General features: G+C 35.6%; 1 protein-coding gene and 1 non-coding gene across 4 annotated transcripts in view; one reads left to right on the top strand and one right to left on the bottom strand.

Annotated features, from left to right (window-relative positions):
* Window positions 1-26583, top strand: part of CCSER1 (coiled-coil serine rich protein 1) — a 1472832-nt gene that overhangs the window by 664110 nt on the left and 782139 nt on the right. The gene's annotated exons all lie outside the window — the stretch shown is intronic.
* LOC136307226 (small nucleolar RNA SNORA25) lies at window positions 22849-22975 on the bottom strand. Its single transcript, XR_010725890.1, has one exon. It is a non-coding gene; the product is annotated as a small nucleolar RNA SNORA25 (small nucleolar RNA).

Genomic DNA, 26583 nt, shown 5'->3' with positions numbered 1-26583 from the left:
ATTTCCCTTTTTCATTCCAGTTCAATTCTCCTGAAATTAAAGAGAAATATTTTGTGCTAAAAGTTCATAATATTTTTCTAATATTGAGAAATTTCACTTTTTGGGGGGGGGGCAAAACCTTATAGTTTATGGGACAAAAGAAACATACTTCCAAACAGAAGGATTTTTCATGTATCTTATTAAAAGTATTAATTTTTTACAGTTATCTTTAAGATAATAGAATTAAATGAAAGCTTTAAGAAAAAATTTTGAGCTCCAATTGACCTGGTTTTGAAAAGAAACCCTTGTTTAGAAAAGACTTGGTCTAATTAGTACATATAATTAAATGATGTCTATTAAGAACTAGGTATACATTGAATAAACTTTGGTAATGTGCTTTAATGATAATAGAAAACAGGACTCATCATTGTAATATCCAACATTAATATAAAGCTTAATAACTAGTATTGATTGAATGCTTGGAAGTCAGGCACTCCTTGTAAATGATTTACATATATTAACACATACTAATCTTTATTATTCATTTTAATGTTTAAAACATGCATATAAATTTAACACTAATATTTTTTTATCATTTTGCATGTGAAGGAACTGAAATACCAAGATCTTAAGGAATTTGAGAAAAATCAGACAGCTAAGCAAATGAAGTTTTTTAAAAATTCTGTCAGTATCCAAGTACCACATACATTTCTATCTCTTACTGTTCTCTATTTCATCACCTCCAGTAAGCCTTAGTTATCTTAGTTCTCAGCTCACAACTAGAACTTCATTTCTTTCAACATCTGGGCACATGGTAGTCACTCAAAAAATATCTCTTGTATAAATATTTTGAATGATTAATCAATAAATTTCTTCTATAAAAAAAACAGCTTTAAAAATGCACGTTCACGTAACCTCTTGGACTCTAAAAACTCATCCCCAGCACTTCCTATTTTCTCACCATCTTACTTAGTTTTCTCTTGATAATTTGTCACCATTTATGTTATTAATTTTGGCTCAGTCACAACTAGAACAGTATGCTTTGTTGCCAGAACGTGTAGGTTCAGATAAAAACTCCATTACTTATCTCTAGCTACTATTTAACTGTATGACATTGCAAGATGTATTTAAAGGTCTCCAAGTTTGTTTTCTTATTTGTTAATATAGATATTAGTATCTAACATATCTATCTAGCAGGATTCTTTTACTAAGTAAATTAAATGTGCTTAAAACACCTAAGAATGCTTGGCGTATTGTAGCTGTTTTATAAAAAGGAGCAATATAGTATCATATTGAAACATTGGAGCCATATAGACCTAATACTATTACTGGGTAGATCTGGAAGATTGAGTACATTCTCTAAGCATTTAACACATAAGATTTTCAATGTTTGATCACAAAGTACAAGTCCCTAGTGCAGGATTATTGTAAAGGTTAAATTGAATGTTTTGTCCATGGTGACTGATATACAATTAAAATGAAAGAAATGTTAGCGGCTTCTTTTAGTAATAATTCTCCCTTCCTTTATATTTTATTTTATTCTTTTGGTTTAATATCTTGGGGGAAAAATGATAATCCACTGCCTCATGACTGAATACATTTATTACACTATTTTCATGTAGTTCTCTCTAAAATATAAGCAGTATTTTTGCCTGATAGCAATATAACTCAAATTATATTATCTTGAGCATTAAGCTGCTTAAAGTTACTACTTTAGGAAGTAGAAAATTCAGACATAACAAAAGTTAATTTGTTGAATCTGTATTTTACAGACTACTGGCAATCAGGAGACTGCAATAGAGAAGGTTTATACTACATCCCTCTATTCTAAGTCCCCGAGTGGGAAGAACCACAATTCAAGCATTTAAAAAATATATTGAAGAAGATTAATTTGGAAGTAGGATGTGCACAAGTGCATGGATAGATAGATCTCTTGTTGGATGTTAGCAAGTGAGCCTTGCTGTAAAAGTATTTAAGAAGCAAAATTTGTTTTAATCAATTTTCCTACTAAAAGCCAGTATAGTATTAGAAATTCATTCTTTTAGAAAACTAAACCAAACCACTATAGAAACAAGTTAAAAGCAGTTAAAAAGCCAAATTTATTATTCCCAAAACCAATACCCCAGAAATTATGTACTTTTATTTTTTATTTGGCTCACATTTGGGGAGAGAACAGTCTTCTGCACTGAAGCCAATGAACTTCATAAGGATACCTCGTTTAAGCTAGAGGAAACCCTGCATTCCTCAAGTTTCCTGATCCCTTAGGGAATCAAGTTAGGCTTTTAAAACTCTTTATTAAACCAGATTAATTTGCAATTAATTATTTTAAAATCAGGTGCATTAATACCTTGGTAAAAATTATTTAAGATAGTAGTTGAATATTTTCCTAGAGATATTGGGACAAAATCTGTAATTTAGGGCCTCTACTACCAGCCTAGTTATAAATACTATTCTCTCCTTCCTCTATCACACATAATAGCTTTCTAATAGATCCTCACTTCCTCTCTTACCACTTTATCCCCTCTTCTTATCTTTCCAATCAACCAGTCTTTCAGCTTATGCAAAGTTTATATTCTATTCCTACTAAAACCCTTGTCCTTAAATAAATTCTGAAAACCTTCATTTCCTTGTCCTTAAAAGAAAATCTAAGCACAAATGATATGGCTTATTTTTCAGCATTGTCAAGTGCCATTTGTCCTTTTTGGTCCCTACTTCATCTATACTAGATATCTTTTATGTGCTTGAACTTTCTGCATTTCCATTCACCATAGTCCAGTAGTCTGGGCATATTTTGTTTTTTCTTTTCCCACAGCAAGACCACACACATCCTTCATATCTTAGCTTAAACATTACTTTATGAAAAAGCCTAGATTATGTTTTCCTGGAAGCTAAGTTCTCTTCCATGACAACATCATACTTTAAGAACCAGTCCCTTATGCTCAAGTGTATAAGCATCCTGTTTCTCTCTTGTTTGCTGCCATATTCTCAGATTCTTGCACAGGGCTAGCATTTAACACTCACTTATTTCTAAGTAACCCTACTGAATGAAAGATATTTAAAATAGTAAGAGTTATAAGAGTACAAGCTCATCTGTGACTTTCATTAAGGGTTATGCACATGACCTTACAGTACCAGATTCTACCTCATTGACCTCCTCCTCACACAGACATCATTCCTAAATATAGAGCCCACCAGCTGAAACATGTCTGATACTCCCTTCAAGTTGTGGCTTAGCTGTGTGACCTAATCCTGGCCAATGGACCAGAGGGGGGGGGCGGAATTACTGGATAAAAAAGATACTTGGGAAGAGAAACCATTCTGCTGAATTAACTGAGCCTGGAGCCACCTACTTCTAGTCATCTTGTTATAAGATAATTAATTAATATCTTTCCTGTTTAAGCCACTTTTAAATGTGCATCATTTTACTTATTTTCTAAAACCCTGTAACTGTTCTAGAGAAGCCCTTAGGACTTGAATTTTCCTGAGTCCCTGTTACACAGTCATTATTATCTGTTGGAGTAAGAAAGCCTGAATTTGTCTACTACTCAGGACAAATTTTCTTCTCTAATCTTTGTGTTGTCCTTTTCCAAAGGAAAATGGGCTGGAATCCCAAAATGGAAGCCTAAATATCAGTATCCTTTTCTGTTTCTCTTCTCAATGATTTCTAATAATATTTTAGTTACATTACTGATCCTTAAAATAATTAAGCAAAATGCTGAGATCCTAAATGTAGTACAAACACCATAATTTATTTTTATTATACCTGAAAGCTGCATGCCCTAGCAAAATTATAAAAATTCCATGACCAGTGTTGATTGGAGAGCAGGGGTCAAAGATGTTCAGCTTGTCTACCATGACTTTTCTTTTTTCCAGAGGTTGAAGATAGAAGGCAGGGAAGGCAATGGAGAAATAACTATTCCCACCCAGTTTACTCTGTCTGAAAAAAGGGGGCAGGCAAAGGACAGTAGACAATTATATATTGTTGATATTTTTTCAAACGATTCTGTTAAAATAACTATGTAGGCCCCGTAAGCCAGAGAGATTAGATGGCCAAAAAGGCCCCTGGCCCTAGAATACTACATTTTTACCTTATTAACATACTTTGTAAAGGTAACCTAAATTCACTGAAGTATCAACATCTATATATCTATGATCCTCAAAAGACCATGGGAATTAAGAATAAACATACGCCTCATAACCCTTTTCTTTAAGGAACCAGACACTGAGCTCCACTCATAAATTAGCCATTTATCGAATATGCAATGTGTGAACTCACTTATAATGTAAGAATAACTGTGGAATATTGGGTACTGGGGCCTCTCTGGGGCCTTCTGCTGTCTTGTACGACCTCAGTAACATCACCTATCTCATAGGGTTTCTATAAAACCAAAACTAATGAACTGAAGGATATATGTCCCATGGAATTGAAAGGGTAATCTTTTCATATTGCTCTAGAAGTTAAATTTGGAAGATTTTTTTGATAAAATATGAAATATAATAGTTAAATTGCTTTTTTTGAGGCTGAAAACAATAGGATGTTTTGTACACATTTTTCCCTGTGTTCATTAAAAATATCTTCATATGGCTTTATATATTAGGTAAAATAAACATTTCTGCATTTTCTCAGTTTTCTATAGCCATTTTCTGCTAGTATAAAAATCATGGTTTTTATTTGTTATTGAAATATTTGTTTATTGATTTTTTTATTTTTATTTTTTATAGTGAGGGGAATAGAGGATGGGGAGAGAGCAAGAAAGAGAAACTCTGCTTTGTTGTTGCATTTATTTATGCATTCATTGTTTGATTCTTCTATGTGCTGGACTAGAGATTGAACCCACACCTTGGCCAATTGGTGTTACTAGAACAAGCCAGGTTCAGGGCAGCTCATTGCAATCATAGAGACAACCGGACTGAGTGTATAAGAGTGTCTTTAATTCAGAAATACCGGTATGTTGAGAAAACAGGGTATCCTGTCCACAAAGCTGCCTTAACACTCTGCTGGTGCTGCCAGTATTTATAGGGTTCAGGGAAAAAGAATAAAAAGTAAAAGTTCATGCAGTTAGTCACATAACAATTTGCAGGAGGAGGTGATGGTTCAGCTGCAGAACTGGCTCCACCTTGAGTTCTTCTGATGTAGCTCCTGCCTAACCAGCATGGTCCTGTCTGGAGTCCTTGGTAAATCTTCAAGAGAGTGCTGGCTAGGCATCTCTCAGGAACAGCCAGAACCTGCACCTCTGGGCCCATCTCCTTCTGGGAATTATCTGTGAAAAAACTCCCTGTTTTCTTAGGATACAAAGTAAAGATTTAAGATTGGTGAACTGAGCTATTAATTAATGTCTAGGCCTTAACTTTTCACAGTAAATCCTGTGGCTAGGCTTTTTACAAACAAGTATTATGATTTAAACTCCCTTAATTGTTAGGTCCCTCCCCAATGTAGGCTTTCCCCAACATTCTTGCAAAGGTAAACTTTTTGCTACATTTCAAAGTAAAGGCCAGGGGGCCATTAAGAGAGACTAGCAAGTAGATTAACTATTTCCTAACCCTCACATATCTCCTAGTCATTACAACTAAAAAGCTATGTATTACTGAAGCCAAAGTTCTCACCTTGGGGTCCCATATCATTGGAATGATGCTTTAACAAACTGAGCTGCCAGCCAGGGCTGTTACTGAATATTGAGTCTTTTACATCAATGCTTTTGATAACTTTTGTGTTTGCCTTGAGCAAGTCACTTACCTTTTCTATTCTTTTCTCTATTTCAATTTACTTATGAAAGGTAGAAATAAGGATTCATCAAAAAAGATGAAGCCATTTTTAAAAGAATGGTGAAAAACTAAAACAGTGTGTTAAATGCCAGCATTGGCAACAAAAACAAAACTAATAGCATTTCTATTATAAGGTAACACATTAGGAGTAAGTGGTTTTATCAGTGTAAAAGGCAATAAAAACAGTAAAGTCATTTCTTGATAAGCATTGAGTTTTCAAATGATTCTGTTAAAATAACTGTTTAAGCCCTGTAAGCCAGAAAGATTAGATGGTCAGAAAGATACTTGGCCCTAGAATGCTACATTTTTACTTTATTAACATACTTTGTAAAGGTAACCTAAATTTACTGAAGTATCAACATTTCTATATATCCATGATCTTCAGGTGGTGGCGCAGTGGATAGAGCGTTGGATTGGGATGTGGAGAACCCAGGTTCAAGACCCTGAGGTTGCCAGCTTGAACGTGGGCTGATCTGGTTTGAGCAAGGCTCACCAGCTTGAGCCCAAGTTCTCTGGCTCGAGCAAGGAGTTTCTCGGTCTGCTGTAGCCTCCCGGTCAAGGCATATATGAGAAAGCAATCAATGAACAACTAAGGAGCCGCAACGAAGAATTGATATTTCTCATCTCTCTCCTTTCCTGTCTGTCTGTCCCTGTCTGTCCCTCTCTCTGACTTTCTCTGTCTCTGCCACAAAAAAAAAAAGACTATGGAAATTAAGAAAAAAAAATGTATGCCTCGTAACCCTTTTATTCTTTATGGAACCAGATACTAAGCTCAACTCATTAATTAGCCATTCATCAAACATACAATGTGTGAACTCACTTGTAATGTAAGAATAACTGAAAAAAACATATATATATATACATATATATACATATATATAATTTAAAATCAGTTTTACTTAAATTTTTAGCCTAATGTTTTCTGCGTTTGTTGTGTTTTTTTACTGAAGCACTAAAGGCACATTAGATAGTAGATGGTTTTCCCATCCATTTATTTAATTGATATTTACTGAACTCTTCCATTGTAAAATTTACCAAACTGGAAGATATGTCATGTATAAAAATAAAATGTGGTTTCTGTATTCAAAGAGGGTATACTTAATAGGGAATTAAGAGATATAAATAAATAACTCTATTAAGGTTCTCTTCCTTAGTGTTGAGACAAAGAAAAGAAGGACAATTCTGAGATCAATGAAGAATTCCAAAAAGATAGAAAGGCCTGAATGAAGGTGGTGGTGATGAGAATTGATGAAAGGGAATACAGAAAAGGAGTTTTAGTGTCAGAAAGGGCATTGTGTTTCAGCGGGTTATGGAATGTGAGAGAAGATGGGAAGTCCAGGATAAGGACTTCTGGTTTCAGTTGCAACAGGCAAAGAGTCAGAAGTCATCACTTCTGTTTTTACAACAAGAAAAAAGCAAAACAGACTTAAAATCAACCACTTTGGGGACTTATCTGAGAAATAAGGCCACAGAGCAAACTACCACGTCAGGAAAATATAGAGAATTGCAACTGAATTTAATTTATCTAGAGTAGAAGCCACTGAAGCCATAAACTCTTAAGGACATTTAAATGGTCATTTTAATGACTTCCTGGAAGGTATGTGTGTACTAGCTTTACAGTAGAAACTTTTAGGGCCATATTCTTGGGAGTGACCTACATTTTCATGAGTTTTACCTCTAGGAATCCAACAAGGTTCTCCTAGTGAAGAAGAACAACAAAATAAAATCCCCTTGTGACTTTGGCAGAGACAGAAAAGCAATAATTTAAAATACGCTGCTCTCCAGGGGAAAAGGCTTTACAGACAGAGTTTAGCTCTCCAAAGAGAATGACGTTTAACCAATTCCATCCCTCTCTACCCTCTCTGTTTTACCAGAGTGGGGAAATAAAGCCAGGATAGAATTGTGAAGGTCACACCAACTCGAAGACACGGCTCTACTAAAACACTTGTATTTAAACATAAGATTATAGAACTCTTTCCTTCCCCTACTCTTAACCAGTATATTTATAAAGTTCTAGTATAAAAACTGAACTGCAGCTGAAAGAACAGCAAGACACAGGTTCTATTTAGAAAGTATTCTTAGGGGAGCTCAGAGACAACAGAGGGGGATAAAAATAAGGAAAATAAAAAGAATTGAAGCCTCTGGGGCCTACAGCTGCAGCAAATATTAAACACAGCCCAACTTCCTGTGAGAGTAACATAAAAGCTCACAACATTTTCCCCAGTTATTATTACCAAATATATTACCTCCTGCTTTCAAAAAAAAAAAAAAAGTCATAGTGCATAATAAATGCTGGAGAAAAAAAAACACACTCTGGAAAAAAACAACAACAACACACACTCTGGATGGCAGCAGGGTAGGCGGATGCACAGACACCCAGCTCTCAACACCAAACTGGAATACAAATCAATTTAGAAAAAATCAGCATGAAAAACCAACACTGAACTGCAAGAACAGCTCTCAAAAACCAAGGAGCAAAGAGGAAGCCACAATAATCCTGGTAAGGAGTGCCTGAATCTCCTCTGCTTACAGGAAGGGAAGGAGGGGGGTGAGGCTGAGAGCCCAGAGAGGATTTCACAGAGGAAAAAGAGCAGAAACTACTGCTCACAGCCACTTACCTGGCGACCAGGGAGCAAGGTGGGTTAAAAAGACCAGCTTATCTCCCAAGTGGAAAAGACAGGGAGAGGGACAGACTGTGAGGGGCTAAGGTATGCAAGAAACAAAATAAAAAAGCTGACTCATTCGTGCTGGAGGCGGCCATAGCTGGGGGAGGGACTGAACCTTTCACAAAACAGAGCTGAAGTGCTTCCGGATCAGAGATCTCCGGACATCTATCCAGCTCCAATCAGCACAACAAGACACAGCTGAAAACAAGAAGTGGGGAGGAGGGGCAGTAACTCAGGTCTCCATGGAGATCTGAGATACACCTCCCCCTACTGAAGCTGAGAGAAAAAACCCTGCCCCCAGTGAGATTAGTTGGAGGAAGAGACCTTCAGCGTCTCAGGTTACACCCACAGCATTCCTGGATACAGTTTCAAGGAAGCCCCCTGCTGAGATCAGTTAACAAGACTATCACCTGTTAAGAAAACAAACAAATCAAGACTTCAAAGCTGCCCAAATCCAAAAGTGGATTACAAATAATAGCTGATACCAACCCACGAAGACCTAAAAATAACACAACTGAAAACTGGAGGCAGACAACACCAAACCTAGACTCAACCAACTCTACAAATAAAAAAAAAAAGAAGAAGAAGATGAGAAAACAAAGGAGTGCAATCCAAATGAAACCACAAGAGACACTTTCGAGAGATGAACTGAGTGATATGGAAATAATCAAACTTCCAGATGCGGAGTTCAAAATAATGATTGTAAGGATGCTTAGGGATCTTAGAACAACAATGGAGGGGGAGTTTGAAAACCTAAATAAAGAAATAGCAAGTATAAAAAAGAATCAGTTGGAGACGACAAATACAATATCAGAAATAAAGACCACAATGGAAGGAATTAAAAACAGGATAGATAGAGCAGAGGATCGAATCAGCGAGTTAGAAGACAACTGGAATGAAGGCATGAAAGCAGAGAAGAAAAGAGAAAAAAGACTCAAAAAGTCAGAGGAAACTCTTAGAGAGCTCTGTGACAACATGAAGAGAAATAACATCCGCATCAAAGGGGTTCCTGAAGAAGGAGAAAAAGAACAAGGGATAGAGACTTTGTTCAATCATATCATAGCTGAAAACTTCCCTAAATTAATGCAAGAGAAACTCTCACAAATCCAAGAAGCACAGAGGACTCCATTAAAGAGAAACCCAAAGAAACCTACACCAAGACACATCATAATTAAAATACCAAAGCTAAGCGATAAAGAGAAAATATTAAAAGCTGCAAGAGAAAAAAAAGTTATCACCTACAAAGGAGCTCCCATAAGGATGACATCTGACTTCTCAACAGAAACACTTGAGGCCAGAAGGGAATGGCAAGAAATATTCAAAGTAATGCAGAACAAGAACGTACAACCAAGACTACTTTATCCAGCAAGGCTATCGTTTAAAATTGAAGGAGAAATAAAAAGCTTCCCAGACAAAGAACAACTCAAGGAATTCATTACAACCAAACCAATGCTGCAGGAAATATTAAGGGGCCTGGTGTAAACAGATAAAGTGGGAAAAGAATACAGAAAAAAAAAGAAAAAGAAAAAGGAATACACCTTTAAAGAAGAAAATGGCAATAAACAACTACATATCAATAATAACCTTAAATGTAAATGGATTAAATGATCCAATCAAAAGACATAGGGTAGCTGCGTGGATAAGAAAACAGGACCCATACATATGTTGTCTACAAGAGACACACCTTAGAACAAAAGACACACACAGATTGAAGGTAAAAGGATGGAAAAAAATGTTTCATGTAAATGGAAATGAAAAAAAAGCTTGGGTAGCAATACTTATATCAGACAAATTGAACTTTAAAACAAAGGATATAGTAAGAGATAAAGAAGGCCACTACATAATGATAAAGGGAGTAATCCAACAGGAAGATATAACTATTATAAATATCTATGCACCTAATATAGGAGCACCCAAATATATAAAACAGACTTTGATGGATTTAAAGGGCGAGATCAACAGCAATACTATAATAGTAGGGGATTTCAATACCCCACTAACATCACTAGATAGATCCTCAAGAAAGAAAATTAACAAAGAAACAGCAGACTTATTGGAAACACTAGATCAACTCGATTTAATAGATATCTTCAGAACCTTTCACCGTAAAGCAGCAGAATATACATTCTTTTCAAGTGCTCATGGTACATTCTCTAGGATAGACCACATGTTAGGGCACAAAAGAGCTCTCAACAAATTTAAGAAGACTGAAATCATATCAAGCACTTTCTCCGATCACAACGGCATGAAACTAGAAATGAATCACAGCAGAAAAGCTCAAAAATTCTCAAACACATGGAAACTAAATAGCAGGGTGTTAAATAATGAATGGATTAAGAATGAGATCAAAGAAGAAATAAAGAAATTCCTAGAAACAAATGACAATGAGCATACAACAACTCAAAATTTATGGGACACAGCGAAAGCAGTGCTGAGAGGGAAGTTCATAGCACTACAGGCACACTTTCAGAAGCTAGAAAAAGCTCAAATAAACAACTTAACCCTGCATCTAAAAGAATTAGAAAAAGAACAGCAAGTAAAGCCCAAATGTAGTAGAAGGAAGGAAATAATAAAGATCAGAGCAGAAATAAATGACATAGAGGCTAAAGAAACAATACAGAGGATCAATGAAACTAGGAGCTGGTTCTTTAAAAAGGTAAACAAGATTGATGAACCTTTAAGTAGACTCACCAAGAAAAAGAGAGAGAGTACTCAAATAAATAAAATTAGAAATGAGAGAGGAGAAATAACAACTGACACAACAGAAATACAAAATATTGTAAGAAAATACTATGAAGAACTGTATGCCAAAAAACTAGACAACCTAGAAGAAATGGACAAATTCCTTGAAACGTACAATCTTCCAAAAATCAATCTGGAAGAATCAGAAAACTTAAACAGACCGATTACACCAAATGAGATCGAAACAGTTATCAAAAAACTCCCAACAAAGAAAAGTCCGGGGCCCGATGGCTTCACAACGGAATTCAACCAAATATTCAAAGAAGAACTAACTCCTATCCTTCTCAAACTATTTCAAAAAATTCAAGAGGAAGGAAGACTTCCAAACTCCTTTTATGAGGCGAGCATAATTCTGATTCCAAAACCAGGCAAAGACCACACAAAGAAAGAAAATTATAGGCCAATATCTCTGATGAATATAGATGCTAAAATCCTCAACAAAATATTAGCAAACCGGATCCAACAATATATGGAAAAAATCATACACCATGATCAAGTGGGATTTATTCTGGGGAGGCAAGGCTGGTACAATATTCATAAATCAATCAATGTGATTCATCATATAAACATAAAGAAGGAGAAAAACCATATGATAATTTCAGTAGATGCAGAAAAAGCATTTGATAAAATCCAGCACCCATTCATGATCAAAACTCTCAGCAAAGTGGGAATACAGGGAACATACCTCAACATGATAAAAGCCATCTATGACAAACCCACAGCCAACATCATACTCAATGGGAAAAAATTAAAAGCAATACCCTTAAGATCAGGAACAAGGCAGGGGTGCCCCCTTTCACCACTCTTATTTAACATAGTCCTGGAAGTCCTAGCCACAGCAATCAGACAAGAAGAAGAAATAAAAGGCATTCAAGTTGGAAAAGAAGAAGTAAAACTATCATTATTTGCAGATGATATGATATTGTATATAGAAAACCCTAAAGTCTCAGTCAAAAAACTACTGGACCTGATAAATAAATTCAGCAAAGTGGCAGGATATAAAATCAATACTCAGAAATCAGAAGCATTTTTATACACCAACAATGAACAGTCAGAAAGAGAAATTAAGGAAACAATCCCCTTCACAATTACAACCAAAAAAATAAAGTACCTAGGAGTAAACTTAACCAAGGAGACTAAAGACTTGTACTCGGAAAATTACAAAACATTGATAAAAGAAATCAAGGAAGATACTAACAAGTGGAAGCATATACCGTGCTCATGGTTAGGAAGAATAAACATCATTAAAATGTCTATATTACCCAAAGCAATTTATAAATTCAATGCAATACCAATTAAAATACCAATGACATACTTCAAAGATATAGAACACATATTACAAAAATTTATATGGAACCAAAAAAGGACACGAATAGCCTCAGCAATCTTAAAAAAGAAGAATAAAGTGGGAGGTATCACACTTCCTGATATCAAGTTATACTACAAGGCCGTTGTACTCAAAACAGCCTGGTACTGGCATAAGAACAGGCATATAGATCAATAGAATAGAACAGAGAACCCAGAAATAAACCCACAGTTCTATGGACAACTGATATTTGACAAAGGAGGTAAGGAAATACAATGGAGTAAAGACAGCCTCTTTAACAAATGGTGTTGGGAAAATTGGACAGCTACCTACAAAAAAATGAAACTAGATCACCAGCTTACACCACTCACAAAAATAAACTCAAAATGGATAAAAGACTTGAATGTAGGCCGTGAAACCATAAGCATCTTAGAAGAAAACATAGGCAGTAAGCTCTCCGACATCTCTCGGAGCAATATATTTGCTGATTTATCTCCACGGGGAAGTGAAATAAAAGACAGGATAAACAAATGGGACTATATCAAACTAAAAAGTTTTGCACAGCTAAAGACAACAAGAACAGAATAAAAAGACAAACTACACAATGGGAGAACATATTTGACAATACGTCTGATAAGGGGTTAATAACCAAAATTTATAAAGAACTTGTAAAACTCAACACCAGGAAGACAAACAACCCAATCCAAAAATGGGCAAAAGAGATGAATAGACACTTCTCCAAAGAGGACATACAGATGGCCAATAGGCATATGAAAAAATGCTCAACATCACTAATCATTAGAGAAATGCAAATTAAAACCACAATGAGATATCACCTTACACCAGTCAGAATGGCGCTTATCAACAAAACAACACAGAATAAGTGCTGGCGAGGATGTGGAGAAAAGGGGACCCTCCTGCACTGCTGGTGGGAATGCAGACTGGTGCAGCCACTGTGGAAAACAGTATGGAGATTCCTCAAAAAACTGAAAATCGAACCGCGTTTTGACCCAGCTATCCCACTTTTAGGAATATACCCCAAGGACACCATAGAACGGCTCGAAAAGGAGAAATGCACCCGCATGTTTGTGGCAGCATTGTTCACAATAGCGAAGATCTGGAAACAGCCCAAGTGTCCGTCAGAGGACGAGTGGATTAAATAACTTTGGTACATATATACTATGGAATACTACTCAGCCATAAGAAATGATGACATCGGATCATTTACAATAACATGGATGGACCTTGATAACATTATACGGAGTGAAATAAGTAAATCAGAAAAAAAACTGAGATGAATCCATACATAGAAGGGACATAAAAATGAGACTCAGAGACATGAACAAGAATGTGATGGCAACAGGGGCGGGGGGGTTGGGGGAGGGGGGAGGGGGTGAAGAAGGAGAGGGGTTAGGGGAGGGGAGGGGCACAAAGAAAACCAGATAGAAGGTGACAGAAGACAATTTAACTTTGCGGGAGGGGTATACAGCACAATCAAATGTCAAAATAATCTAGAGATATTTTCTCTCAACATATGTACCCTGATTTATCAATGTCACTGCATTAAATTTAATAAAAAAATATTAATATTAAAAAAAAAAACAACACACACTCTGAAGAGATAATGCAAACAGCAGAACCAGACACATATGATACAGATTTTATAATTATCAGACAAGAAATTTAAAATAATTATAATTAATATGGTAAGGGCTCTTGTGGAAAAATAAATAACATGCAAGAACAAATAGGCAATGTCAGCAGAGATGGAAACTCTTAAGAAAAAAAACTCAAAAGGAAATGCTACAAATCAAAAGCACTGCAATGTAAATGAAGGATGCCTTTGACAGGGCCATCAAAGTAGACACTTCTGAGGAAGGAATCGGTGAGATTGAAGATAAGTGTACTGAAAATGAAAGCACAAAGAGAAAAAGAGATGGGTTAAAAAATAACAGTAAATCTAAGAGCTCTGAGATAACTGCAAATAGTATATGTGCGTAACTGGAAAACCAGAAGAAGAAAGAGAGAATGGAGCAGAACACATGTTTAAAGTAATAGTGGACAAGACCTTTACAAACTTAATGACACACACCGAACCACAAATACAGGAAGCTCCTAGAATTTCAAGTAAGATATAAACGACAAACTCTACCCCTTTATATACCATATTGAAACTGCAAAATCAAAGAGAAAATCTTGAAAGCATTCAGAGAAAGACAATACCTTACCTTACCTAATAAGACTTACAATAGACTTCTCATCATAAACCATGCCAACAAGACTTTGGAGTGAAATACTTAAAGTGCTGAAGGAAGTCAAGGATTCTTGATTAAGTTATAGGAGAAATGATGTTATTAAGACCACAAGTGTAGGAGAAATAACATGTTGCTGCTTGGGAGTGAGGATTTTTTATTTGAAACTCTGAGCCTAACACACCTGATATATAACAAGTGCAAGTCTTGAGGAGGCAGGTAGAAATTTGGCTCAAGGTTTCATAAGAGGAGGGGTGGGCGGTGTTGCTAATAAATATTGAAGTATTAGTTTACAGGTAGCTGTTGAGATGAAACATTTAAGGGAAGGTGAGAGAAGTCTTTAGACAGAAACCTGAAAAATACTTTTTTTTAAAAAAAATAACTTTTAAAGAAGAAAGTGAAAGGGAAATGTTAAAGAATTTGAAAAGTCTCCAAATTGTATAACAGGAGAAAATGCTAGTGCAGAAGTCCAGGAGGTAGAGATACTTTAAAGAAGGGATTTGGTATCGCTAAATCTAAAGCACAGGTCAGGCTGAGGACTGAAAGAAAAACAATTCTACTTAACACTGATGAAAACAATTTTAATTAAGTAATTAGAGTGGAAACCAGCTTTCAGAGGCAGGAAGATGGATCAATTATTAGTAATTCATTTGTGGTGGCTAAACTGAAGATGCAGGTGAGGATTCTATATGTAGCTTCTCTTCCAAGAATCTCATTAATGGAAGGAGGAAACGGTCAGGAATAGAAGTCAGGAACTGGAGAATGTTTGCTGTGCTTATGTTTGAGGAAAGGTAGAAACAAACTAGTATAAAGACTAAGAGATGTGGTAGAGAAGATCTAAACTCAAGATCGTGAACAAGTGTGTAATCTTTCCTGTAAGACTTGTGATTTTTATGTACAACCAACTCTGAACAATTCAAGGAAAATTTGTCTTTTTTGCCATCATTCTGGATAATGTAAAGTATTTGCCACATGAGGACAATTTATGGAACATTGTGATTACAGTAAGCAGAATTATACCAGTTATCATAAATGCATATGCTTGTTTCGTATATTATTAGAATCATTCCTTTTTCAACTGATTTTCAATAGCAACGTGTTCCAAATAATTAAGTTAGAAAAAGAAAAACAGTTGGTTTCCAACGCATACCTCCAGTTGGGTCTCAAAGGCCGGAAGGGGCAAAATGGGAAGGAGGAGCCTGTAAGTCTTTGAAATGCTTCCCAGGTGATCCAGGTGGATTAGATGGTTTTGATAAATCTTCATTCACTCCCTGATGAAAGCTAACCTGTCTAGTTTGATATCTGTGTACTTCAATATTGACTTCCTTCAACATAACATTTTTTTTCTTTACTATTTTTGTTGTTGTTATAATCCTGTGACTTGACTGACTCTCTTCTTATGATGTGAGACCTTGCACAACTGCTCAAATGTAAAGTAGCAATGGAAGAACAGAAATCAAACTTAAAATTTATAGTAAAGCGAACATAAAGGTCTATTACTTTCAATATAGTTTAATAACATTAAAGTGCGAATCTTTCCATGTGACCAAGTTAGAATAAAGACCTCAGGAATTAAAATTATAATTTCTATATTCAAGGAATATAACTTCACAATTATTGACAGAAGTAAGGTATCATTCACCTTTACATATGTTGCTTTCTATATAAATTTCAGTCCAGTGCCATTTAAAACTGTAAGTTAAATTTGTGCACTTTCTTAAATTGCCATTCTAATATTTTAGTAGATTTTCAATAACGTCTTTTTGAACTGATAGTTCTTGTATATTTTTTAAGTTTAATTAACAAAATGTTTATTGCTTCCCTGTGTATAAAGAGTATTTAGTATCAAAAAGATTCAAAGATGCTGTTCTTTGCCTGCAGGTGCTTGTAATTTAGCTACTTTTTTCCATTTCTTTTTCTTTCTTTCTTTCTTTCTTTCTTTCTTTCTTTCTTTCTTTCTTTCTTTCTTTCTTTCTTTCTTTCTTTCTTTCTTTCTTTCTTTCTTTCTTTCTTTCTTTCTTTCTTTCTTTCTTTCTTTCTTTCTGTGTGTCTAGTAAATATCCAGGTTGTTGTAAGATTGTGAGTATTTATGTAAAATTGTTACCAAATTTTATATTTTTCCTATTTACTAAAATAAATTTTGGAAGGAAGTCTGCACTCTGATCGGTGCTGCTTCTTTATCAGATACATACTTAGGGCTTTTATGATGCAAAATCAAGAAGGGAAACCAAAGCCCTGGCCAGATAGCGTGGTGGGTTAGTGCATGGTCCTCATACATCTAGTTTGAGGGTTCAATCCCCAGTCAGGGCACATATAGGAACTCAATGTTTTTGTTTCTCCCTTCCTCTCTCTTTCTAAAATCAATAAACTTTAACAAAATAAATGAAGGGAAACCAAGGACATATGACTTCTATCCTAAACCAGGTAAGCAAGAGCTGGGGGACACTGGAGAGAGAGAGCAACAGAAGAGTATCATGAAACTGGCAGAGGAAAAGAGTAATAATAAAAATTACCATTATGAACTATGTGTTCTAGTCACGTTGTCCAGGATATACAGATGAAGATCTCCGGTTGTTGTGACATTCTTTTATGGGCCTGAAATAGTTTCTTTTGAACACAGTATTACTCTGAGACTATACCATGTGTGCCATGGATTCAGTAGGTTAAGTGACTGCTCAATATCATTGGATAAATATTTGTGTTTTTCATATATATACATATATATATATATATATATATTTAGGATATAGCACCTAATTTAATATTGCAAGCATATTACTGAAAATTTGGAAATTAGAAATTTTAAATCACACATAAATCCATAATCCTAAAAAATAATTGTAATAATTTTATATATTTTCAGATTTGTGATAAGTATGTATTTTATTTAGAATATTTTTTTTATTTTCATTTAACCGTGTAGATTTTGAACCATTGTTTTTTAAAATTGCATATTTTATTGAATAGATTTACCATAATTTTATAATAATTCTTTAATTAGTGTATACTTAGGTTGCTTTCAACATGTAGACATTATAATGCTGGATATCTAAGGTATGACTGCTAATTATCAGTTTTCAAGGATGTTTTCTTTTAAAGATTTTATTTATTGATTTTACAGAGAAAAGAGAGGGGTAGGGGAGTGAGAAGTATCAGCTCAAAGTTGCTTCACTAGTTCATTTCAGTGGTGGGATTAAAATAATTTAACAATTGGTTCTTTGCCCTAATAACCATTTTAAATATATAAAAACAATATACCGAAAGATAGTTTATCATTTCATGCATTTAATACTTAAGAACTATAAGAGATGTACACAAAACTAGATTATTTTATGAGTTTTAAAATATTAATAAAAATTTAAATAATACCTGACAAAAAACAATAAAACTGTTATTTAAGATATTTCCATATTGTTTGTTTGGGATCCTCATTTGCAATTTTCTTTGCTCTTATCCGAGCATCATTGGCTGTGTGATTTATCCTTAATTATCTTTTCACTGTAGGAGTAGGATCCCCTTCCTTTAAATGGAGGCCAATTAAACTAATAGTCATTGTATTTGATATATTAGAAATAGGTGACTTTGCTTCTCTAAACATAATTACGTTCATCTTTGAAAAACCCCTGTCTACTTCTGCAGAAATTACAGCAGTTGTTTTGACAATATTTTTTATCTTTTTAAATACTTTTAGGAATTGCATAGTTCTGAGAATTTTTAAAAACATTTTTCACAAAATTTTGGGCATAACACAAAGCTGAAACAAATGACAGCTTGTCACCCCCTGGTTGTTTGGCATTTTTTCTCTTTACGGTATATGTTTGTTTACTGAAGTAACAAATGAAAGGGAATTAAAATGTAGTGTTTTATCAAAGCTATAATGAGTTTTATGAAATGAATAAATATTACAAGCATAGTTCTGTCAGTTTTTTTCACTTATGGACAGAATGAACGTTACTACAGGCACTTAGAATACCCTGTTGTGGAGATGATTGTTAAAAAAAGAGTAAGGAATGTAAATTTGTGATTTCCATATTGGGCAGCTGCCCAGGCACCCACCTTAGAGAGAACCCTGATTACAAGTGCCATTTTAACAACCAGTTCTCCAAACTCAACAAAAAATTAGGTGTCAGTTCTGCCGAACTGGTGCAAACCGGCTGAATCCTGCCACTGATTCATTGATTGCTTGCCATGTGTGTCTTGACTGGGCCAGCCCAGGGTTTTGAACAGCCAACCTCAGCATTCCAGGCTGACACTTTATCCACTGTGCTACCACAGGCCAGGCAAGGATGATTTCTTTTGACTAACAGGACTGAGATGGGATAATGATGAGATATGATAATAGGGTGTATATGTGCATTTTCTCCCATGCCTGGAGGTGATGTTTTCCTTAACTAAATTTGATTATATGTGGAAAGGAATCTGAACAACTGCGTATCTCCATGAACTTTATCACATACTGATTAGCAGCCAAAGTGAATTTGACTTTGATGTGATTGACTTGTCTAGACATGTTGATGATTCTCAAGTTGTAAGAATGTAGTGGTGCTTCCAAATTATGGTGATGGCTTCCCTGGTATCTTTACAAAGTCCTCAGCAGTCAGCTCTGGGGCTCATTAAATGATTAGACACGTGTGGCATAAAGGCAAAAATACTGCTTTAGATACTGACTTAAGCAGATGCGTGCACCTCTTCACTTGCTCCATAATCAAGTTGTGACTAAATATGCAAAGATAGGCTAACAAGCCCATCTATGTCTATTATTACTCCAACTTAGAGAGCTTTAAAGGGAAGATACATAGTAAAAAATTAGTCATGGTTTATATACTCTTCCCCCTCCATTCTTTCTTCTCTTCTTGCTCATTTATTAATTATTGAAAAATCAGATCTTGTTGGGCAGATAAAATATATTATGCTTACTTTGTTAAAGATGGCGCTGCCCACATGGAAGCCCATTGCCCAGGTGATATTAATGTGTGTTGGAGGTGGGCTGTGGGCAGGCAGGATCCTTGTAGCTTGGGGCTTGGTTTTAGGACTAAGCTTTTCCCACCCTTTTTGATGTGGGGTGGTGCAATCCCATCATGCCTCAGATAAGTGACTTTGTATTAGGGACTTCCCTATTTTGTATATTGTGTTAATGGTTTTGATTTCTACAGTATAAAGTGGGGCAGACCTGGAGCTTGCTCTCTCGGTTCCTGAGATGAGCATTAGAGGAGAGAGCAGAAAAGGAGAGCAGAGAAAGGCCACGTGGAGGAGGCCAGGAGAAGCAGCCAAGATGGTGGAGTTCTGAGTGAGAAGCCAGTTTGTGCAGAGTTTGTGCAGGGAGAAGGAAGGAGATGGGGAACAGAGGTGAGTAAGTCTGGTGAGCTAGAAACCTTTGATTCTAGGAAACTCGGATAAGTCAGTAGCTTTGTGAGCGCTGAATGAGTGGGTTTTGGAGCCCAGTGTTTGTTTTTATTTGCCCACCGGGTGCAAGCTAGAATTAAAGATAATGGCCCACCAGTTTGTGGCTCCATTGTTTCATTACTATGTGTCCGAATCCAATGCAAACCTGCATGGGCCAGGCGGCTATGATGGTGGCCGTGGATACTGGCCATACAAATATCAATTCAGTTATTTACATATAACCTATATGAAGGTATAGCATCTGAAATCGTGTCTATGACTTAGTTCCCTGGTCTACTGTCACAAACTATCACAAACTGAGTATTTTAATCAACAGAAATGTATTGTCTCAGTTCTGGGGGCTAGAATTCAGAGATAAAGGTGTCTGTAGGAACATGCTCCCTCTGAAAGCACTAGGGAATGATCTATTCCTGGTCTGTCTCCTAACTTCTCATAGTTCCTTGGTTAGTGACAGCATAACTCCAATCTTCACGTGGCATTTCTTCCCATGCTCATTTCTCTGTGTCCACATATCTCCTTTTTATAAAGATACTAGTCATGTAAGGGGCCTACCCTATTCCAATATTTTGTCATCTTTCCAAGTTACATCTGCAATGACTTTATTTCCAAATAAAGTCATAGTCTGAGGCACTTGACATTTGTACTTCAACATATGACTTTTCAGGTGACACATTCCATTCTTAACAGTCTGTTACCTACAGTTTTTTTAGAAACAGAATTCTTTCCATTGAAGCACCATTAACAAAAGTGTATTTCATTTCCTTGTATTCATGGATATTTCTCTGCCTACTGAAAGCTAATCTCTTATTATGTCCTGGATCTCATCCCTTAACACTTGAAGAATTTTTCTCCCCAAGTTATTCCTTCTTTTGCCTATATTTTTAACTTCTTTCTCCTTACAAAATCATTCGTATCAGTCTTTAGCCTCTTTAAGCTTTTTTATCTAAAATACACACACACACACACAAACACACACACACACACTTTCTCAATTCTATTAGCTACTCTTCTTTATTTCCTGGAAAGAGCTTGCATTTTTATAACTATGTAGTTGATGACTTTGTATTTCTCCCTAGCTTTGGTTTACTTGTGAGCCCACTGTAACCTGGTGTCTGCTTCTATTTATTTTTCCTGGCCAGATCTCTTCTCTTCTGAGTCCACACCTACATAGCCTGTACATACTATATTTGTTCAGCTGGATGTTACAACTCATCTTTTCTTTATCTTAAATTTCTTCACCTCAAATTGTATTTGCTTTCAACAGGAGTAAGCAGTAATTGTATTCACCCTGTAGATCTGCCAGAAAACGACTGTGATTCTTGACTCTACTCTCATTTTTCCCTCCCACTCCACCCATATCTAGTAGAGTGTGCCTTCTAAATGGCTTTTGAATCCACCCCCACAGCACCTTTATAGTTTAAATGCTAACTATTTCTTACTTGAATTATTAAACCGACCTCCTAACTGTTCCTAGTTTTGGTCCCATCCAGCTCATTCTCCATTCTGTCCCCAGAATAAACTACATAAACTTAAATGTGGTAATACTCCTCCATGGATTAAAATTATTTGTTGATACACTATAGCCTTCTGAATCAAACATAACTTATTATTATGTCATAAATGACTTACGATTTGGTTCTCAGTTGTCTCTCCTTGCCAGTGTATAGCTCTCCCCAGTGTTATGCTAAAATACTGATTCCCTGAACACGTGCTGTGATTTTCTCTGCCTCCAGGAATTCTCATGGTTCTGCATCTGCTTGGAAACACTTGCCTTTCTTTGATTATTTACTAATTCCTTCCAACCGTTGAGATTCTGGTTGGATATTTCTTTCTTAAGAAAGCTTTCTATTACTTTAATATACATTTATTTTCTATCACTATGTGACAAACTAATAGACTTCTGGTGACTTAAACCAGTGGTCGCCAACCTTTTTTGGGCCACATACCAGTTTAATGTCAGAAAATATTTTCACGGACAGGCCTTTAGGGTGGGACGGATAAATGTATCACCTGACTGAGACAAGTGTCAAAAGTGAGCCTTAGATGGATGTAACAGAGGGAATCTAGTCAGTTTTTAAAAATAAAACATCGTTCAGACTTAAATATAAATAAAACGGAAATAATGTAAGTTATTTATTCTTTCTCTGCAGACCAGTACCAAATGGCCTGCGGCCCGGGGGTTGGGGACCACTGACTTAAACAATACTTATAAATTTTTGTCAGTCTCTCAAAGCTAAAGTTAAGATATCAGACAGCTGCACTCTCTCCCAGAGCCCAGGTTCTCTTCCAAGCCCATTTCTGTTTTTTGAAGAATTCACTTCCTTGGCATTATAAGTTTAAGATCCTTTTTCCTTGCTGGCTGTTAGCTGGAAGCTTCTCTCATCTCTTTACCATCTATCTCCCTTTTCACATGACTCGCTCAATCCTGAAAAGAGCTATAATGAGTCAAGTCCTTCTCAGCCTTTGAGTGTCTGACTTCATTCTGATGTGACTCATGAAGACTCATTTGACTAGTTAAGGCCCACCCAGATAATCCCTCTATTTTAAAGTCAACTGTACTATAGAACAAGGTATAAACCATAAGAATCATATATTCTTGTCATGTTCACACATTCTGGAGGCAAGGACAGGAAAACTTTGAAGGTGCCGTTTTACACATTCTACTTATTACAGCCTATATGTGGTTATTTTCCTTTTTTTTTTTTTCTTTTGGTTTCTTTCTTACTTTTTTTTTAACCTTTCCATCTGCTTAGGGAAGCATAGCACTATAGAGTGTCTATTATATCCTATGAAGAACTTCAATCTTAGGTCACAGTGTTAAGAGCTCCTGGTTTTGGTCCCATAAACTCTTTTTGAATTGACCTATGGTTGTTTCCTTTATATGTACTTGAATGAGTCTTCCTGTGAAAAAAAATAACACCACAGTCCCCATTTTATAAGGAAAATGAAAACTCTAGGAAGTGGTACAGACTACTACTGAAAGATAGTGGTTTTTGTGATAATGCATACTTGAATTTACTTGAGTAATAATTGCTTTATTTTTTTTTTTTAATTTCAAAAGAATAGGTACATTGTAAAACACCCAGAAATGTGATCCGTAACTCCTTCCTGGTAAAAGTGTTGTAATTATCCCAGATGATGTATGTGAAATATTTAGGCTTACTTCAAAATTTAGATAAATTACATTTTTGTAATTAGTAATAGGTTTATTCAAGCTCACACAGATAGATTGTGACACAATTTAAGTCTTCTTTGCTTGATAGAGAGACAGCAAAAGCCAACATGAGAAATATTGCTAGATTTGTAGATTTTTTATATATTAGATGACAGTTTTTAAGTTTAATATCATTTAGTTATAATCTAATACTTTGAAGTACTCTTAACTTTAATTTCTATAATGTTTAAGCCAAAATTTTGTTTTGTAATAGAAGTTAACTATGCAGCTGGGCATAGTATGCAAGCTTTTTCTATAGAAGCACCCATTCAAAAGTATATCTACTTCATAAATTGAAAAATCTACTTTCCCTAATTCAAGTATATGCCATCTTAAAAGATTCCTGCCTAACAATGTACATACAATGAATATTCAAAGGTACTACTGTGTATGCCCTTGTTATCCATTAAGCTCTATAAAAGAACAAAGCATGACCTTTACTACTGTCCTTACTATCTAAGACAGGTTTATGTTTTGAAGCTGTGATCTGTAGCTTCAGAATACTGGTCATGGCTTTTTTCACAGCTTAGTTTTCTGACCTCCCACGATGCTTAAAACTCATATTATCCATGATTCCAGGATAATATTGAGCTGTCTGCTTTATGTCATCCAAAGAATTCTACAGATATGCCAGACTCTTTGAAAAAATGCCCCTAAAGCATTACTTATTTCTGTATTCTTCATTATTGTCACAATTCAACACCCCATAAAATAGAATACTACACATCTTTTTAGAACCTGCTAATATTACAGTGTTCAGCCTCTGAAGTTTTATTCTCCTTTATTAACATATAAAACAAGAAGGGATTTACTCTCCTTTTATTATGCAATATATGTATCAAGCAGTGCCCAATATTGTCACTGTCCTTCTGTCTGAGTTGGCATAAATGCCCAGGGCTCAAGAGCTGGCTCAGCTCTATTGTCCCTGAAAAATGGCAGAATGGTGCCCACTGCCTGCAAAGCCCCTGCCAGTGATGTATTTTATGAGAATTAAAGATTCTTTTGATGTCGGCACATAACACACTGACACTCAGATGAAAGGCGAAACTCTTTGGTACTTACTCCTGCACAGGAGAGGCGGCTTCTAGGCAGGATCATTCAGGAGGTTGTGTGGACAGAATAACAGCAAACTGGAGTTGTACAGGGCAGTCATGTATGGCTAGCAACATAGAATTAACTAGGTTTTCTTGGGGCTCCCTGAGGCTTGGCTAGTTTAAATAACTTTCAGAGTTCTGGGGCATACAGTCTGTCCTTATTTGCTTACACCTAGTATAGGGGGCTGGAACATAATGGGCCTGGTGTGGGAGGGCCCAATAAGAAAAGTGTTTGAGATGTGGACTGAGTCAGCTGTTCAAGAAGGGGCACTAACTGGCATCTAGCCAAGGTCTTAAAATGGGGTCAAGATAGCATTTTAATAAAACAACTGTATTATACACTTCTACGTGGGAATGGGATAAGTTTGAAGTTTTTATTTAATTTTCTTTTCCAGAAACTAAGTTCATACATGTTCAGATATGATTTTCCTACTACATTAATGATGTTGAGTGATAAGATGTCCCCCATTCCTTACTTAAAACATGTAGGGCAAATAAGCATGCCTTCATAACTGGAATTGTTAAGAGGATGTTTTTAACCATTTTATTTTATTTTCAAGTATAGTATAATATTGTGGGAAGGGTCATTTAAACAATTGTTTGTTCTTGGCCTGACCTGTGGTGGCGCAGTGGGATAAAGCATCGACCTGGAACACTGAGGTCGCCGGTTCGAAACCTTGGGCTTGCCTGGTCAAGGCACATATGGGAGTTGATGCTTCCTGCTCCTCCCCCTTCTCTCTCTCTCTGTCTCTCTCTCTCACTCCTCTCTCTCTAAAAAAAAAAAAATCAATAAACAATTGTTTGTTCTGTTTAAGAAATAAACTATTAAAAAAAGGTATAACATGACAGTTTCACCTGTCTTCTGTGAGAGAAATTAATGCTTGTTATCAGGGAATCTCAAAACCGCTTAAGGACATTTTTTTTTTCCCCAATGAAATTTGTATCAGGCAAGTCCAATGAGAAAATATAAATTAATATTACTTTATCATTGTTGACTTTCTCTGTTAGGAAGCTCATTGTTAATGAGTTTATAAAGACATTTACATTTCCAGTGTAGTTTATAATTGATTTTGATGAAACTCATGGGTTTAGGAAATCAGAAAACTAATCTGTCATACCTACCAACTCATTCTATGACACTAAGGCATTGTTTCATATTCTTCCACCTAAAAAATACATACCACCATTTAAAGAAGGCTTCAGAAAATGAAATACTGTTTGTTTTTACATTTTAATTTATGCAAAAAGAACTGGATGAAACAAAGACAAGAATAGTAAAAACTTTGGATAAATATTTTTTTAAGGATCATGACTTAGGTTACTGTTCTGCTTACTTACTGTACCGATAAATATAAGTAAGATGGACTACATTAGAAGAGTTATGCAACACAATTTTTTTCTATTAATGCAAAAAAGTGAGTCTAAGAGGACTATAGTGAATGACAAGCCCATGGTCTCATGGAACTGTTTTAACATATTGCCACTTACGACAAGATGGAAGGACCTTGAGAACATTATACTGAGTGCAATCAGTAAACCAGAAAGAGCAAAGAACTGTACGATTTCACATATAGGTAGGATATAAAACTGAGACCCTGGACATAGATAAAAGTGAAGTGGTTCCCAGCAGAAGGGAGATGTGGGGGAAAGGGACCTGGGAGAGGCAGTGGGGGGAAGGGTGTAAAGAGGCACAAATATACATTGACAGAAAATGATTTGACTTTGGGTGATGGGTATACAACATAATCAACAGTTCAAATGCTATAGAAATGTTTACCTGAAATCTATGTACTCTTATTGATCAATGTCACCCTGTTAAACTTAATGTTCTAAATAAATTTTTTTTTAAAATCTTAGCAAATTGTTCAATATAGACTAACATTTTTTAACTGCTCCCAAACAAATGTAGGAATATATTAAGTATTAAATATTATTAATGGGGTTTTTTTATTTGACATTTGCTAAAGCTGTCTCCTCTGCTTTATTTGTATGCCTAAAGCCCCTCTTATCGTGCAAATATATCATTTTGTGCAATAATTGATCAAGAAAGATTCTGATAACAAAAAGAACTTCAGTATATAAAAGTGTTTTGTAAGTTATAAAGCCTCTATACAAATATAAGGTATTATTGTCATTATCTCTTTAGTGATAGAAATCAGTAAGA

The sequence above is a fragment of the Saccopteryx bilineata genome, chromosome 5 (genome assembly GCF_036850765.1).
Source record: "Saccopteryx bilineata isolate mSacBil1 chromosome 5, mSacBil1_pri_phased_curated, whole genome shotgun sequence".
NCBI lineage: Eukaryota > Metazoa > Chordata > Mammalia > Chiroptera > Emballonuridae > Saccopteryx > Saccopteryx bilineata.
This window is presented reverse-complemented; position numbering and strand designations above follow the sequence as displayed.